Raw genomic sequence first — 19008 nt, forward strand, 5'->3', positions numbered from 1 at the left:
GGCCGAGGCTCAGGTCGAGGCGACAGACTCCGGGTACGTGGTTCAAAACGGGTTTTATTCGCAGGCCCGGGGAGAGAGATCGAGACTGATTCCCGGGATGGTGGGACTGACCTATCAAGAAAGACTGAATCAACTGGGCTTGTATTCACTGGAGTTCAGAAGAGTGAGAGGGGACCTCATAGAAACGTTTAAAATTCTGACGGGTTTAGACAGGTTAGATGCAGGAAGAATGTTCCCAATGTTGGGGAAGTCCAGAACCAGGGGTCACAGTCTAAGGATAAGGGGTAAGCCATTTAGGACCGAGATGAGGAGAAACTTCTTCACCCAGAGAGTGGTGAACCTGTGGAATTCTCTACCACAGAAAGTAGTTGAGGCCAATTCACTAAATATATTCAAAAGGGAGTTAGATGAAGTCCTTACTACTCGGGGGATCAAGGGGTATGGCGTGAAAGCAGGAAGTGGGTACTGAAGTTTCATGTTCAGCCATGAACTCGTTGAATGGCGGTGCAGGCTAGAAGGGCTGAATGGCCTGCTCCTGCACCTATTTTCTATGTTTCTATGAGACCCGCTCTCGTACCCTCAGCTCCGCAGTTCACTTTAGCTGACAGCATTATATGCCTTTTTAGTACAAGCTTATCTCCATCTCATCATTCTTCTTAATTAAAGCATTGTGTGTCTGCACTCCTATCGAGTTACATTTCATCATATCTCATCTTGTAACCGTGTCTTGTAGTACACTTCTCAAGGCCTCATTTGCTCGGATGATTTGTGATTATTGTCTTGCTGTTTCGGTTTTAGTTTTTGCAAGTTAGCATAATTATATGAGGATTGATACAGTGTTTTCTCTACCCTAGCTGTTATACGTAGGTTTAAATGATCCCAGGCTATGCACCTTACTTTGGGGCTTTTTAGGGGTACTTCAATCCCCCCTTGTGGCCCATTGGTCACTATACCCAATACGGCCTCTTAATGTAAATGCATGTTCCATCTGTTTCCTATTCCATGGCCCCCCCCCCCTTTTGCACCCCCCTATTACCGTGCCCCCTCACCTTTTCTGGGGCACCTGATCCGTACAAACGGTGATGAGTTGTCCTGAATCAAGCTTTCCAGTTTACCAGAATACTTCCAAGGCACTCTCTGCGAACAACATGTGTGCGCGAATTTCCTTCCTGTGTTGTAATTCTGCCATAATTACATAATCATCATGTGATGCTGCATTTGCCCCTTGTGCTGTTGTTGCATTATACATATCATTACTACCCAGCACAGGACCAAGAACAATTGAACGAAAACCAACACATGGGATATAATCCTAACCCAAGGGTGGATGCTCACATTCATTCCCCCAATCCCACAGTTTACGGTGCCAAGGGACCGTATCCAACTCTTTCCCAATGTCCTCTGTCAATCTTGTAAGGTCTCTTTTGATGAGATGATATCGTTTGATACTGGCAACACGTGAGTTCTTAAGCCGGTTCAAGTGTTCCGGCAGGTGTGGCATTGGTGGTGCAATATCACTTGCGTATTGTTCCAGCTCGTCCGGTAAACTGTCTTTTACATTCATCGTAACTGCCTCCCGCGCATGTCTATAGACCATTCGAGCGCGTCCCACGCTTACTGAAATCCTTGGGGTGAAGCAGAAATTTGGGTTAGTGATGTTACATACAGTTTCACCATACGTATATTCCCGGAGGGTCGTTGCCACAGTATTCTCCCTTCCCTCGATAAGCAGAATGAGTGGTCTCCATGTCTGCCGGACTTTCAACCAAGACACAGTTTTCAGTTTGATTATAACCACATTGGTCTCGATCCCCCCCCGTCCCACCGGGTGAGGGCATATGGTTAATCGACCCCTCCGTCTACACCCCTCCAAGGATATTCCCACCATTGCGTTTTGTTGCGTTTTATGGCATATTCATTGGTAGGATAGTGTTGTAAATATTTGTCCCGTCGGAATAGCCCAATGTTATCCACTTCGAACTGGGGGTACGGCCAACTTCTTCATTCTGCGTCTCTTGTATCTGCCTGCACCTTCTCCCAGGAGCATCAGCACCACTATCAGCTGCACTAGGACGAACACATGGGATATAATTCTAATCCCTATCTTGTAACTTTACTCGGGTATGCCTCGCCTGTCTTTGCACTTGTTACATAACATCACCAACCAACTCACGGCTATTACTATCTGTACTGCCACTAGGGTATGTGAAAGGATCCTTATCCACGGATGTACAATCTCAAGTACCAAGGCAGATTTTTCAGGTTATCCTTTATTTCACTGTCCAGTTCTTTTGCTTTATCCTTTAGCTCATAATATCTTTTAATGTTATTTCTTAATAATCCTTCGAGCTCATTTAAATCTTCAAGTAACAGGGGAATTGGTGGTGCTTGCTCTTTCATGTAAACATCAATATCTTGCTTAATCTCATGCTTATATTATCTTCCTGACGAGTATATAAGTCATGCGTGCTCTTCAGTATCGTCACCGAGAGCATGCAGAAATCAAGCGCAGGCAGCGGAAGGAGCGTGCGGCAAACCAGTCCCGCCCACCCTTTCCATCAACCACTGTCTGTCCCACCTGTGACAGAGACTGTGGTTCTCGTATTGGACTGTTCAGCCATCTAAGAACTCATGCTAAGAGTGGAAGCAAGTCTTCCTCGATTCCGAGGGACTGCCTATGATGATCCCACTGCCACCAACACTCTGGGAATAAAGCAAAAGTTAGGCATTGTAATGTTACAAGTCAAGCCTCTGTAATCGGAAGTTCCCAGGCTAGCTGCCACACAATATTCTCCTCGCCGTTGATAGGTGTAATGTGTAGGTTCGGTTCGGGCAGAGCTTATGCCAATGACACATCCTTCCATAGTATTGTCAAACCCGCAGCTATCCTTGCTCCCCTCTCCCACTGGGTGAGGGCATATAGTTAGGCTTCCTTCTCTCCGGCACCCGGATAAAGATATTTCCCTTATATTTCCATTCTTTTTGATCTCATGCTGGTCCATTGCTGATGTACTCTTCCCCTCGTATTATGTTTGTTTCCCCTTACATCCTCCTATAACCACATGCACCCAAGTCATTCCTTTCAGGGTGCAGGCATCTAATGGCCCAGTATGCTGTGCCATTTCTTTCAACTGGGTGCTATTTATTCAATCTGGTTCACCCGGTTTGTATCTGATCCATATTGTGTCTCTCCTGACCAATCATCCATCGCCCATAGGCATGACATGTGTCTCTTTTCCTGTCCTCTGCATCGTCTTCTTATTCCTGCTTATTTAGCTCGTTAATTGTTCGTGCATGGCCTTCCAATATGGATAGACCCTCTAGCAGTTTTTTTTGGATGTTTTAGATCCTAACCCTGAAGATTCTATCCCTATCCTGGCCTGTTTCCTCATTAGTACCTCCATCATTCCCCTCAAACGATCTACACCTGCCTGGATCGCCTGTATATCTAGTGCATCGACTAGAGAGATCCCTGTACAGTTAACACGTCATTCCCTATAGATTTCCTCTGTCTTCCTCCTTGGTGTCTCAGTTGCTTGTGTTACTCCCTTGCTCCTGATGTGTCACTAGCTATTCTCAGGATTGTGTCTAGCAGTCGTGTGTACAACTCTTTAGTCTTGGGGCTAAACTTTTCTGGCAGGTATAGGGCTGATAAATTTGTGCTCACAGGTAACATTTCATGCTGTACATTCTCAAATAGCAACATTACTTCTGTTCCAGGTTTAACTACCACATGCTTTCCCAAGGTTAATTCCCCTGGTTTACAATATTCAGGTAACATTTTATCACCCACTTATCTTGTGGCTTCAAGATAAACGCTCCTGACACTCGGATGTCGCCCCCTAGGGTAAATGCTTCTGGGCCCCCTCGGGGCAGCCTTGTAGCTTGTCCTTGTAGAATCAGAAGGGCGGTGGTGATCACATTTATATTCTGTTGATAAAACACATCCTGGATATTCCAGGTTTTTAGTTAGAGTCTTACCATTTCTATTTCAACTGGATTGTTTGCACCATTTCTCCAATTGTTTGCACCGTTTCTCCGGGCATGTGCCCTTTTCCAGATCCATTTTATTATAGCCAGTACCCTTAATATTGCAAATATCCATCCTAATCCTCTAAAAAGTCCATCTGTCGTACCTTTTATATTCTTTCAGCTGGGATCAATGCTTCCATCGACCCCTACCTTTCATATTCATGCAAGCACACTAATCTCCATTAATTAATACCTCATATGGTCCGCTCCACCTAGGTGCGAACCCTGGTTTCTCTGCCACCTCCTTAACCATTACCTTCGCCCCCACTTCGGGGATTATAGCCGAGGTGGTTATCTCACCGCCTTCGTACATTAATGATTTAGACGAGGGGATTAAATGCAGTATCTCCAAATTTGCGGATGATACTAAGTTGGGTGGCAGTGTGAGCTGCGAGGAGGATGCTATTAGGCTGCAGAGTGACTTGGATAGGTTAGGTGAGTGGGCAAATGCATGGCAGATGAAGTATAATGTGGATAAATGTGAGGTTATCCACTTTGGTGGTAAAAACAGAGAGACAGACTATTATCTGAATGGTGACAGATTAGGAAAAGGGAAGGTGCAACGAGACCTGGGTGTCATGGTACATCAGTCATTGAAGGTTGGCATGCAGGTACAGCAGGCGGTTAAGAAAGCAAATGGCATGTTGGCCTTCATAGCGAGGGGATTTGAATACAGGGGCAGGGAGGTGTTGCTACAGTTGTACAGGGCCTTGGTGAGGCCACACCTGGAGTATTGTGTACAGTTTTGGTCTCCTAACTTGAGGAAGGACATTCTTGCTATTGAGGGAGTGCAGCGAAGGTTCACCAGACTGATTCCCGGGATGGCGGGACTGACCTATCAAGAAAGATTGGATCAACTGGGCTTGTATTCACTGGAGTTCAGAAGAATGAGAGGGGACCTCATAGAAACGTTTAAAATTCTGACGGGTTTAGACAGGTTAGATGCAGAAAGAATGTTCCCAATGTTGGGGAAGTCCAGAACCAGGGGTCACAGTCTGAGGATAAGGGGTAAGCCATTTAGGACCGAGATGAGGAGAAACTTCTTCACCCAGAGAGTGGTGAACCTGTGGAATTCTCTACCACAGAAAGTAGTTGAGGCCAATTCACTAAATATATTCAAAAGGGAGTTAGATGAAGTCCTTACTACTCGGGGGATCAAGGGTTATGGCGAGAAAGCAGGAAGGGGGTACTGAAGTTTCATGTTCAGCCATGAACTCATTGAATGGCGGTGCAGGCTAGAAGGGCTGAATGGCCTGCTCCTGCACCTATTTTCTATGTTTCTATGTTTTTATGTTTCGTCCTTCTCCTTCTGCCTTTTCCAGACCTCTTGTCGCATACCTTTCAACTGTTCACTCAATTCCCTCACATACTTCCTGATTCTGTCTCGTAGGGGGCCTAATAAAGAACCCTCCCAGAGTCATGTGTAGGCTATGATGTGAGAAGCTTTATTACAAGCATGCAGGGGACAGAACTCTGCGTGCTCTGGTTACAGAAGAATAGTACACTGCTTGTTTGGGACGTACACGCCGGCTTTTTATGAAGCCTCTTTTCTTGTTCAGTCAGCACTGCAAAACGATGATGGAAATGCACTGCAAAGAAAGAACAAAAACAGTACTGGGTCTGTCCCAAGCTCTAGTTCGAAAAATGCCAAATATCCACTCTTATCTCAAACAATTTGTACCTTGTATTTTGGATTGTAAGCGAGGGCTGATTCTTGCCCTGTTGCTGTGATTGTTGTAACATACGCAATTTGCAGAACCTCATGACTAGTTCTGCCACTGCAAGCCACCAAGAGGTGTGTCTGCTGACAATTAGTTGGTGTAAAAAAGTAACTGCTGTCATGATTCTGTTTCATAACGTTACTTTTATATTATGCCAAGTGATTAAAATAGACAAATGCACTTTTACACTTTCGCAGATAGCTCTCCACTTGCCCAGGAGTTTGACCTGATCTCTGAAGGTATTTCTAGATTGTTTCCAAACCTCTTAGTTTTATTTCATTTTTTTTTAAGAGATCAGATTTAACTTTTTATTTTAAATGTATCTCATTTTGTTGTGCCTTTTCTTAACCAGTCGTACTTGAAACCTTCACAACAAAATTAACTCTTCACAGCTCCCATCCTAATTTCTGCTCCCCTTTTGTAGCATTTGTATTTATTGTTGGATTACAAAATGTCAAATAGGGTAATACTGTTTTTTTATCAAACTTCTCATTTATGCTTATAGTGATTCATAGATCACAGAATGCAAAGTACTTGTTTTATAATTGTGTGCCCAACTTGTGTTTTAGAAGCTGAACATCAAAAACTCTAATCTTTTGCTCTATAACTTCAATTTTATGATACAGTATCTCATAAATTACATCTTTTAAAGCTTCAGCTTCTGACGCAGTAGTTGTATAATTTTATTAAAAAGGCTTTCAAACCCAAAATTTTCCAATAGAACCAAAATGTTTATCAAGGAGAATCACCTGAAATATCTCAAAATCCCAATTCAAATATTGTAATGTCAATCTTTTATTTAAAACTCTTTTTACTGAGCTAGAAGCTTTCGCATCAAGGTTTACACAAAGGAAAATGGTGGCATACTTCCCCAGCCTGCAGCCTCGAGAGACCCACACAGGCTTTTTTTAAAGGCATTACAACTTCCCTTCTCCGTTCTTTATCTCATTCCTCGACTAAATTTATTGTCTTTCAACCCAATGTAATTCAATGATTACATGTTGTCTTTTGACAAGTAAGTGAGCGTGTCGAAATTTTTTTAAAAGCCAAACGGGACCATGCATTTTTATCCTTTGCTCAACAAACCTATCCTTTGTGCATTTCCTAGCTCCGTAACTTATCATCCGAATAAATCCACACCTGTGTTTCTAACTTCAATTGTAATTCAATTCTAGGTTCACACTTCCTTAAAACTTCCCACATACAGGACAAAACTGCAAAGGGTTAAAAAAAACTTTCACTGTCTGAAAAAGTGGGTGGAGCCAAAACAACTAGACAGCTCCATCACTTTCTCAAACAAGCTTTCAGACACATGAAAAATTCATTAATTTCCACCTCAAATATTCCGCATTCAAAAATCAACAAATACTTTCATTCAAAGACAGACATTCACAAAAGTCTCTCTTCATTCAACAAAGTTTATTGTTTGGCCGGCTCTATTTTTGGATCCATACTTCACTTAAGATAGTCACTATCAGGTTTTTTTATGATCGTCCGGCCCCCAATCTAGTGTACCTTTACATGCCATTTCTATACTGGGTCCAGGAGATGTCGCTCGGTATCACGATCCTACGGTCAAAGTGTGTTCCCTACACCTACTTGATCCTGGCCGTCACATGGGACTAAGTCCTCTTAATTCAGGCTCAAGTTAGGCATTTGAGATATTAGACTGTCTGCTCGTGTCGATCAACCGGCGTCCACCTTCAGCACCCCTGTTTCTCGTTACTGTCGCGCGCTTTGTTAGGTTTTTGCTGCCTTCCCGGCTTGGAGGATTTTGCCGCCTCCCCGGCTACACCGAACCGCACTACTTACTCGAATCTGTCCCCACTTGTTTTTTGGTCGCGATCTTGTCAAATCCCACAGTCCGTTTTGAGCACTCTAATTTATGGGTGGTAAATGAAAAATACTCACCCTCTTTCGCTCAACGTTCCTGGGGAATGGCAAGACGTCACGACCCTGCTCGCAGCGCCAAATTGTGGTGACCGAGGAGTCGACCAAGTGAGATACAAGGTCGACACTCAGGTAGAGACAACAGACTCCGGTACGTGGTTCAAAACGTTTTTTTCGCAGGCCTGGGGAGAGAGTTCGAGACTCGCTCTCAGACCCTCAGCTCTGCAGTTAACTTTAAGTTACAGCATTATATACCTTTTTAGTACAAGCTTATCTCGCAGGCAAAGCCTGCATCTCATCATTTTTCTTAATTAAAGCATTGTGTGTCTACATTCTTTTCGAGTTACATTTCATCATATTTTATCTTGTAGTAACCGTGTCTTGACGTACCCTTCTCAAGGCTTCATCTGCTCGGATGATTTGTGATTATTCTACCACTGATTGTCTTGCTGCTTTGGTTTTAGCTTTTGCAAGTTAGCATAATTATATGAGGATTGATACAGTGTTTTCTCTACCCTAGCTTTTATACATAGGTTTAAATGATCCCAGGCTATGCACCTTATTTTGGGGCTTTTTAGGAGTACTTCACATTCCTTCCCATGCTTTTACACCCAGTAGATTGTGCTCCATCAGGAAGACTCTTTTTACACGGACGGTTCCTCAGCCTGACGAACAATGCCCAACCAGGAGGATCCGGCTAGATACGATGGGTGGTGGGATGACAGTCCGCTCCCATCGGGCACCAGGACCTCGCTGGATGTCAACCCAGTATTCAGAAACTGGAATTCTTGCCTCCGCTCACTGGGGTAGAGGAAACAAGTACCAATTGCAATAAAGAGGTAAAGAGAGAGTGTGTGGTGAAAAAGCCACAGCCATGATGATGTTCAGTGTGTCTCAGATACTGGAACAAACCCAGCAACAACCAATGGTGGGTTCAGTGTGTCCTGGACACTGAAGTAAACTCAGTCGCAATGATGAGGAAGGTCCAGTTGATCCTGGAGTAATCAAAAGTCGTGTGTCTTGAGGCCACACGGACAGCCAGACATCTCCCAAATCATTGCAGCACAAGGAGAGACCCCCAAACAACAGCCCATAGCATCGTGGAAAGATACATTCACTTTTCAGTTTTCTCCCATCATTTCAAGATGGTTCCTACATTAAAAATGCTTGCTTTTTTAGGGTTTCTTTCACAGCAATTTACACAGCAAGGTCCCGCAAACAGCACTGAAATACACGACCAGATAATCTGTTTTTCAAGTTGGGTGAGGGATAGACATTGTCCCCAGAACACCCAGGAGGACTACTCTGCTCTTCTTTGAAATACTGGCCATGGGATCTTTTACATCCACCTGAGAGGGCAGACGGGGCCTCAGTTTAATGTATCATCTGAAGGATGGCACCTCCGACAGTGCAGCATTCCCTCAGTACCGCCCCTCCGACAGTGTGGTGCTTCCTCAGTATCGCCCCTCCGATAGTGCGACGCTCCCTCAGTACCACCCTTCCGACAGTATGGCGCTCCCTCAGTATCGCCCCTCCGACAGTGTGGCGCTCCCTCAGTATCACCCCTCCGACAGTGCAGCGCTCCCTCAGTACCGCCCCTCCGACAGTGCGGCGCTCCCTCAGTACCGCCCCTCCGACAGTGCGACGCTCCCTCAGTATCGCCCCTCCGACAGTGCGGCGCTCCCTCAGTACTACCCCTCCGACAGTGCGGCGCTCCCTCAGTACTACCCCTCCAACAGTGCGGCGCTCCCTCAGTACTACACTGTGGTTGTTGGCCTGGATTATGGGCTTAAGTCTCAGGAGTGGGGCTCAAGCCCAGGACCCCCTGACTCAGAAGCGAGGCTACAGCTGACACATGGATGCCTGCAGCCCTCTCGTACACCACACAAACATCCATTCTTGGTGTTGGTGTTGTGACAGTTAAGGTATAATTTTACAAGGCTCAATTCTCCGTGTAAATCCTCATTAAGGACAAGTGATGTTGGAAGATTTGGCCGACAGTGTTGCAGTCCTTTCTCTGTTGCCCCATGCAGTGTTTGGGAATGCTCTATGCTGGGACCGATGCCTCGCTAAACCATTCCTTTAGTTACAGCAGCTTATTTAACATGGAATCCAAGCCTGATTCGCCCTCATCTGGTGTCCAGCAGGAGTGAGCGTACAGCAATCAGGACTGGAACACCAGCAAGTCATTGCCCTGTCTCGCTGTGAGCACTGAGCACAATATTAACTGGTGCTCTGTCTGAGGGATCTTGAGTTCTTACTGCACAGAGTGACACCAGATGGTGCACATGGCCCTTGGAGGAGCTGGGATATGGTGCTCATGCCAAGAATAATGGGAGTACAGCCAGAGCGCTGACATCACCAGCGACTATTCGAAGCACATCACCTTCCACTCATTCTTTGTGAATCTTGATTGTTTTGATCTTGTATTGCTTTATTGTGCTGGAAATGTGATCGGTGCGAGCAGCGCTGTTATTCTGGATGATGATCGCTGCGAGCATTCCTGCTATTCTGGATGCTGGTGTGGTTACTAGCACTTCCAAGGTGATGGGATGCCACGACAGCTTTTACTGCAGCCAAATCGTTTTGCATTAAGTGAGACTTCATTACACCAGGGGGATGCAGAATCATCGTCCCAGCTCAGAATCCTCGTAACATGTTCTCCCCTCTCGTTGTCGAGTGGTTCAAAGCCACACAGCAGCATGTAGGCGATGACACCTACTGACCACATGCCAACTTGTGGTCCAGAGGCAGAGGCTGGTAAGTTTTCCGGAGCACAGTATCTTGCCGTTCCACGTACAGTCTTCATGGTCAGCTGATCATCCACAATTTTGGAAAGCTCAAAACCAGTTATGTTGCGCAATGCATCTGGAGGAAGAGAAGCATAGAGAAGGCATAGCCAAGTTTGCTGATGATACAAAGATGGGTGGGAAAGTAAATTGTGAGGAAGATACAAAAAATCTGCAAAGGGATACAGACAGACTAAGTGAGTGGGCAAACATTTGGCAGATGGAGCATAATGTGGGAAAATGTGAGCTTAATCACTTTGGCAGAAATAATAGAAAATCAAATTATAATTTAAATGGAGAAAAATTGCAGTGAATGTTTGAAAATGTATAGAGACATTGAAGTTGAGAACGTGGGAATTATATATGGACAGTATAAGCTAACAAAGAATTCATGGAGGAATAGCCATGAAAATCTCAGACTCGAGACTGCAAATGTTACAATACTAACACAGCTTGAAAAAAAAAACCCCACAGCTTGCAAAAAACCTCAAGGTCTTATTAGATCATGTTATTAACCTGAAACATTAACAGAAGGTCTTTGTTTAAAATCAGACCACTTATGAGTGGACAAAGGGAAAGAGGGATCAAAGAGGATAGGCTGAACTAGGATGTCACTCTAATTGTATCTTGTTATTTTTTACCGAAAATGTATAACCGTCGTCCCTTTACAATGTAACGTCACTTTGTCCGTAGGAAGTGGGTGCGATCTATCAGAGTTGCATTCCTTCTGTCTGATAAGGTCCACGATCGGGATTTGCTTTTTAAATAAAAGCTAGCTTTGTTTAAAGCACAATCGGTATTCGACTCAGTGATTTCACTGAAGGAGATTGAAGGAAAATAATCCACATTCAACAACCTGGGGTACTTGTGCATGAAACACAAAAAGTTAGCATGCAGGTACAGCAAGAGATCAGGAAGGCAAATGGAATGTTGGCCTTCGTTGCAAGGGGGAAAGAGTCTAAAAGCAGAGAAGTCCTGCTACAACTGTACAGAGTATTGGTGAGGCCACACCTGGAATAGTGCATGCAGTTTTGGTCTCCATATTTAAGGAAGGATATACTTGCATTGGAGGCAGTTCAGAGAAGGTCCTCGAGGTTGATTCTGGAGATGAGGGGGTTGACTTATAACGATAGGTTGAGTAGATTGGACCTACATTGGAGTTCAGAAGAATGAGAGGTGATCTTATTGAAACATATAAGATAATGAGGGGGCTCGACAAGGTGGATGCAGAGAGGATATTTCTACTCATAGGCGAAACTAAAACTAGGGGGTATAGTCTTAGAATAAGGGGCCGCCCGTTTAAAACTGAGCTGAGGAGAAATTTCTTCTCTTAGAGGGTTGTAAATCTGGAAGTATCTACCCCAGAGAGCTGTGGAAACTGGAACATTGAATAAATTTAAGTCAGAGATAGACAGGTCTTTGAGCGATAAGGGAATAAAGGGTTATGGGGAGCGGGCAGGGAAGTGGAGCTGAGTCCATGATCAGATCAGCCATGATCTTATTGAATGGCGGAGCAGGATCGAGGGGCCAAATGACCTACTCTTATGTTCTTATGTTCCAAGTTTGGGATCACGATGAACAATTCCATTTTCATGCAGATATGAAACTGCCTCCAGAATCTGTTGGACAACATCTGCAGCATCTTTTTCACTGTAATATCCCTTTTCAGCAATCCTGTCAAAACGCTATTGTCCTGTGACCAGTTCCAGAACCAAGTCAATCTCTGACGGAGTCTTAGAGATCTCTTTCAGTCTAATAATATTGGGGTGGGAGAGCCGAAGTCGAACTCCTGTTTCAGTGCGAACTATTTGTTTATGTACAGTTTCCGTCAGCATTCCCACAGCAGAAGGTTTCTCAGTTCACTTCTGTCTGCATTGATACACCCCTGATCCCAGTTCCGATCAGACTACAGAGGAATCTCCCAGGGCACTCTCTGTATTGGTGCCATCGATTCATTAATCACATTCCGACGCCCCTCTGACAACAGACATGGTGACTTCCAACATCCTGGCCGCCGGTCGTAACACACTGCCTTACTCAACGGTCGGGGCCGAACAGCTGCCGAACCATGCCCAGCCACACCGCCCCGCGTCAATGACCAGCAGCAACCTCCACTGAACAACAACACGATTCATACAGCAGCAAAACACTGCGGATGCTGGAAGCTGAAATAAAATCAGAAAAATGCTGGCAATACTCAGCGGGACAGGCAGCATCTATTGAGAGAGAAACAGAGTTAACGTTTCAGGGTCTGTGACCCTGGGCCAGAACTGGGTAAAGTTCGAGATGTAACAAGTTCTTAAGGAAATGCAGGGGGCAGTGAAAGGGTGGAGGGGAGGAAAGAACAAAAGAGAAGGTCTGTGATAGGGTGGAAGGCCGGAGAGATTTGAGAGACAAAAGGGATAATGAGCCGAATTGAGATGATAATGGCACAAGTTAAGAAACAAAAGATGAGTCTAAGGGTGTGAATGGCGGAATTATTACCCACTGGGAAAGAGAGAGGAAAAATAAAAAGTGGGTGTTAAAAACAAAGGGAACAAAATACGGGCAGAGGTGATGGTCTGAAATTGTTGAACTTGATGTTGAGTCCAGAAGGCTGTAAAGTGCCTAAGAAAAACATGAGGTGTTCCTCGAGCTTGTGTTGAGCATAATATTAAAAATGTGGAGAGACAGAGGCGCACACATGTGCAGAGCACATTGCAATGTGCAGCTCTTTCCCTGTTCCTGAAGTTCCTTGCTTTGAGTGGAAAAAGTCAATCAAGATCTTGGGATTAAAAAAGTAATGTAAGCTAGAGGAGAAAAATGGTGAAGATAAGGATGCACAAACGTATCGGGACTGGAGCTGTGAGTGTGTGCAACCTCACTTGGTTACTTAGCACCCAGCCGCCTGTCACACCAATAACCGCCGTACCACAATACATGGAGAAAACGCAAAGTGCTCGCCTCCCCACATGGTTCTAGCATCTGCCTATTTGCTCATTAACAGAAAGACTTGCATTTATACACTGCCTTTCACGACCACCAGATGTCTCAAAGTGCTTTCCAGCCAATGAAGTGCTTTTGGAGCGTAGTCACTGTTGTAATGTAGGAAACGGGGCAGCCAATTTGTGCACAGCAAGCTCCCACAGCAGCAATGTGATAGTGACCAGATAATCTATTTTTTTGTTATAAGAACATAAGGACATAAGAATTAGGAACAGGAGTAGGCCATCTAGCCCCTCGAGCCTGCTCTGCCATTCAACAAGATCATGGCTGATCTGACCGTGGACTCAGACCCACTTACCTGCCCGCTCCCCATAACCCTTAATTCCCTTATTGGTAAAAAATCCATCTATCTGTGATTTGAATACATTCAATGAGCTAGCCTCAACTGCTTCCCTGGGCAGAGAATTCCATAGATTCACAACCCTCTGGGAGAAGAAATTCCTTCTCAACTTGATTTTAAATTGGCACCCCCGTATTTTGAGGCTATTCCCCCTAGTTCTAGTCTCCCCTACCAATGGAAACAACCTCTCTGCCTCGATCTTGTCTATCCCTTTCATTATTTTAAATGTTTCGATAAGATCACCCCTCATCCTTCTGAACTCCAACGAGTAAAGACCCAGTCTACTCAATCTATCATCATAAGGTAACCCCCTCATCTCTGGAATCAGCCTAGTGAATCGTCTCTGTACACGCTCCAAAGCTAGTATATTCTTCCTTAAGTAATGTGACCAAAACTGCACGCAGTTCTCCAGGTGCGGCCTCACCAATACCCTGTACAGTTGCAACAGGACCTCCCTGCTTTTGTACTCCATCCCTCTCGCAATGAAGGCCAACATTCCATTCACCTTCCTGATTACCTGCTGCACCTGCAAACTAACTTTTTGGGATTCGTGCACAAGGACCCCCGGGTCCTTCTGCACCGCAGCATTTTGTAATTTCTCCCCATTCAAATAATATTCCCTTTTACTGTTTTTTTTTTCCCAAGGTGGATGACCTCACATTTTCCGACATTGTTTTCCATCTGCCAAACCTTAGCCCATTCACTTAACCTATCTAAATCTCTTTGCAGCCTCTCTGTGTCCTCTACACAACCTGCTTTCCCACTACACACTGTCCCCTCTTCCAGGTCATCTATGTATATTGTAAACAGTTGTGGTCCCAGCACCGATCCCTGTGGCACACCACTAACCACCAATTTCCAACCCAAAAAGGACCCATTTATCCCGACTCTCTGCTTTCTGTTCGCCAGTCAATTCTCTATCCATGCTAATACATTTCCTCTGACTCCGCGTACCTTTATCTTCTGCAGTAACCTTTTGTGTGGCACCTTATCGAATGCCTTTTGGAAATTAAATACACCACATCCATCGGTATACCTCTATCCACCATGCTCAAAGAATTCCAGTAAATTAGTTAAACATGATTTCCCCTTCATGAATCCATGTTGCGTCTGCTTGATTGCACTATTCCTATCAAGATGACCCGCTATTTCTTCCTTAATGATAGTTTGAAGCATTTTCCCCACTACAGATGTTGAACTAACCAGCCTATAGTTACCTGCCTTTTGTCTGCCCCCTCTTTTAAACAGAGGCGTTACATTAGCTGCTTTCCAATCCGATGGCACCTCCCCAGAGTCCAGAGAATTTTGGTAGATTATAACGAATGCATTTGCTATAACTTCCGCCATCTCTTTTAATACCCTGGGATGCATTTCATCAGGACCAGGGGACTTGTCTACCTTGAGTCCCATTAGCCTGTCCAGCACTACCACTAGTGATAGTGATTATCTCAAGGTCCTCCCTTCCCACATTCCCGTGACCAGCAATTTTTGGCATGGTTTCTGTATCTTCCACTGTGAAGACCGAAGCAAAATAATTGTTTAAGGTCTCAGCCATTTCCACATTTCCCATTATTAAATCCCCCTTCTCATCTTCTAAGGGACCAACATTTACTTTAGTCACTCTTTTCCGTTTTATATATCGGTAAAAGCTTTTACTATCTGTTTTTATGTTTTGCGCAAGTTTACTTTCGTAATCTATCTTTCCTTTCTTTATTGCTTTCTTAGTCATTCTTTACTGTCGTTTAAAATTTTTCCAATCTTCTAGTTTCCCACTAACCTTGGCCACCTTATATGCATTGGTTTTTAATTTGATACTCTCCTTTATTTCCTTGGTTATCCACGGCTGGTTATCCCTTCTCTTACCGCCCTTCTTTTTCACTGGAATATATTTTTGTTGAGCACTATGAAAGAGCTCCTTAAAAGTCCTCCACTGTTCCTCAGTTGTGCCACCATTTAGTCTGTGTTTCCAGTCTACTTTCATCAACTCTGCCCTCATCCCACTGTAGTCCCTTTTCTTTAAGCATAGTACGCTCGTTTGAGACATTACTTCCTCACCCTCAATCTGTATTACAATTTCAACCATACTGTGATCACTCATTCCCTGAGGATCTTTTACTAGCAGATCGTTTATTATTCCTGTCTGTTGATTGAGGGATAAGTATTCGCCAGGACACCGAGGATAACTCCCCTGCTCTTTTTCAAAAGAGTACCATGGGATCTTTTATGTCCGCTTGAGAGCATAGATAGGGCCTTAGTTTAATGTCTCATCTGAAAGACTGCACGGGAGTTTCAACCTAGATTTTTTTTTGTGCTCCAATACCTGGAGTGGCTCTTGACCCCACAGCCTTCCGACTGAGAGATGAGAGTGCTACCCACTGAGCCACACCTGACACTAGTAAGGGACAGGACAATAATAGTAGGGGATTTCAACTACCCTAATATTAACTGGGATAGAATCAGTGTCAAAGATATAGAGGGCGCAGAATTCTTAAAATGCATTCAAGAGAACTTTTTTAGTCAGTACGTAGCAAGCCCAACAAGGGAGGGGGGTTCTGGACTTGGTGTTAGGGAATGAAGATGGGCAGGTAGAAGGGTATCAGTGGGAGAGCATTTTGGTGGCAGTGATCGTATTTCAGTTAGATTTAGCATAGTTGTGGAAATGAACAAAGATAGACCAGGAGTAAATGTTCTTAATTGGGGAAAGGCCAACTTTACTAAGCCGAGATGTGATTTAGCAAAAGTGCACTGGAAACAGCTACTTGAAGGTAAATGGGTGTCAGAGCAGTGGGGGGCATTCAAGGAGGAGATAGTGAGGGTTCAGAGAAAATATATTCCTAAAAAGAAAAGACTTGGGATTTCAAAATCTAGAGGCCCTTGGATGACATGGGGCATGCAGGGCAGGATAAGGGAAAGAAGGGAATCTATGTCAGATATCGAGAGCTAAGTACTGCAGAAAGCCTCGGAGTATAGAAAGTGCAGGGGTGAAATAAAAAAGGAAATTAGGAAAGTAAAGAGAGGGCATGAAAAAATATTGCCAAGTAAAATCAAGGAAAACCCAAAGATGTTTCATAAATACATAAAAAGCAAGAGGCTAACTAAGGAAAGTGTTGGGTCTATTACAGACCAAAAGGTAACCTGCATGTTGAGGCTGAAGATGTGGATGTGGTTCTTGATGAATATTTTGCATCTGTCTTCACAATGGAGAAGGACGATGCAGACATTGTCGTTAAGCAGGAGGAGTGTGAAATATTAGATGAGATAAACAAAGCGAGAGAGGAAATATTAAGGGGTTTAGCATTTTTGAAAATAGCTAACTTACCACGCCTGGATGAAATGTACCCCCAGGCTGTTGAAGGAAGCAAGTGTGTAAAAAGCGGAGGCTCTGGCCATCATTTTCCAATCCTGTCTGGCTACAGGTGTGATGCTGGAGGACTGGAGGACTACCAACATTCTGACATTGTTTAAAAAGGAGAAAGGGATAGGCCGTGTAATTACAGATGGTGGGAAAATTATTAGAAAAAGTTCTGAGGGATAGTATTAATCGTCACTTAAAATGACACAGATTAATCAAGGACAGTCAGCATGGATTTGTTAAGGGAAGGTCGTGTTTGACCAACTTGATTGAATTTTTTGAGGAGGTAACAAGGAGAGTTGATGAGGGTAGTGCGTTTGATATAGTCTACATGGATTTTAGCAAGGTTTTAGACAAGGTCTCACGTGGCAGACTGGTCAGAAAAGTAAAAGCCCATGGGACCCAAGAGAAAGTGGCAAGTTGGATCCAAAATTGGCTCAGTGGTAGGAAGCAAAGGGTTTTGGTCGGTGAAATTCTGTTTTGAGTGGGGTTCCGCAGGGCTCAGTACTAGATCCCTTGCTTTTTGTGGTATATATCAATGATGTAGACGTTAATGAATAATAATTTTTCAGATGATATAAACATTGGCTGTGCGGTTGACAGAGCAGGAAGATATTAATGGACTGGTCAGGGTGGTAGAACAGTGGCAAATAGGAGTCAATCCGGAGAAGTGTGAGGTAATGCATTTATGGAGGGCTAACAAGGCAAGGGAATACACATTAAATCATAGGACACTGAGAAGTGTGGAGGAACAAAGGGACCTTGGAGCGCATGTCCACAGATCCCTGAAAATAGCAGGACCGGTAGAAAAGATGGTTGAGAAGGCATATGGGATACTTGCCTTTATTGGCCGAGGCATAGATTTTAAGAGCAGGGAGGTTATGCTTGAAGTGTATAAAACAATAATACAAAAGCAAAATACTGCAGATGCTGGAATCTGAAATAAAAACAGAAAAGGCTGGAAATCTCAGTGGGCCAGCCAGCATCTGTTAACGTTTCAGGTCACGTTAGATGGGTGGCAGTGTGAGCTGTGAGGAGGATGCTAAGAGGCTGCAGGGTGACTTGGACAGGTTAGGTGAATGGGCAAATACATGGCAGATGCTGTATAATGTAGATAAATGTGAGGTTATCCACTTTGGTGGTAAAAACAGTGAGGCAGATTATTTGAATAGTGACAGATTAGTAAAAGCGGAGGTGCAACGAGACCTGGATGTCATGGTACATCAGTCATTGAAAGTTGGCATGCAGGTACAGCAGGCGGTGAAAAAGGCAAATGGTATGTTGGCCTTCACAGCATGAAGATTTGAGGATAGGAGCAGGGAGGTCTTACTGCAGTTGTACATGGCCTTGGTGAGGCCATACCTTGAATATTGTGTCGTTTTGGTCTCCTAATCTGAGGAAGGACATTCTTGCTATTGAGGGAGTGCAGCGAAGGGTCACCAGGCTGACTCCTGGGATGACAGGACTGACATTATGATGAAAGACTGGATTGACTAGGCTTATATTCACTGGAATTTAGAAGAATGAGCGGGGATCTCATAGAAACATATAACATTCTGATGGGATTGGACAGGTTAGATGCAGGAAGAATATTCCCGATGTTGGGGAAGTCCAGAACCAGGGGTCACAATCTAAGGATAAGGGGTAAGCCATATAGGACCGAGATGAGGAGAAACATTTTCACTCAGAGAATTGTGAACCTGTGGAGTTATCTACCACAGAGAGTTGTTGAGGCCAATTCATTAGATATATTCAAAAGGGAGTTGGATATGGCCCTTACGGCTAAAGGGATCAAGGGGCATGGAGAGAAAGCAGGAATGGGGTACTGACGTGCATGATCAGCCATGATCATATTGAATGTTGGTGCAGGCATGAAGGGCCGAATGGCCTACTACTGCA

General features: G+C 44.3%; 1 pseudogene; it reads right to left on the reverse strand.

Moving 5' to 3' along the window:
* Positions 1-10115: 10115 nt before the first annotated feature.
* LOC139240336 (calcium/calmodulin-dependent protein kinase type IV pseudogene) lies at positions 10116-12438 on the reverse strand (annotated as a pseudogene).
* Positions 12439-19008: the final 6570 nt, after the last annotated feature.

This window comes from Pristiophorus japonicus, chromosome 31, assembly GCF_044704955.1.
Source record: "Pristiophorus japonicus isolate sPriJap1 chromosome 31, sPriJap1.hap1, whole genome shotgun sequence".
NCBI lineage: Eukaryota > Metazoa > Chordata > Chondrichthyes > Pristiophoridae > Pristiophorus > Pristiophorus japonicus.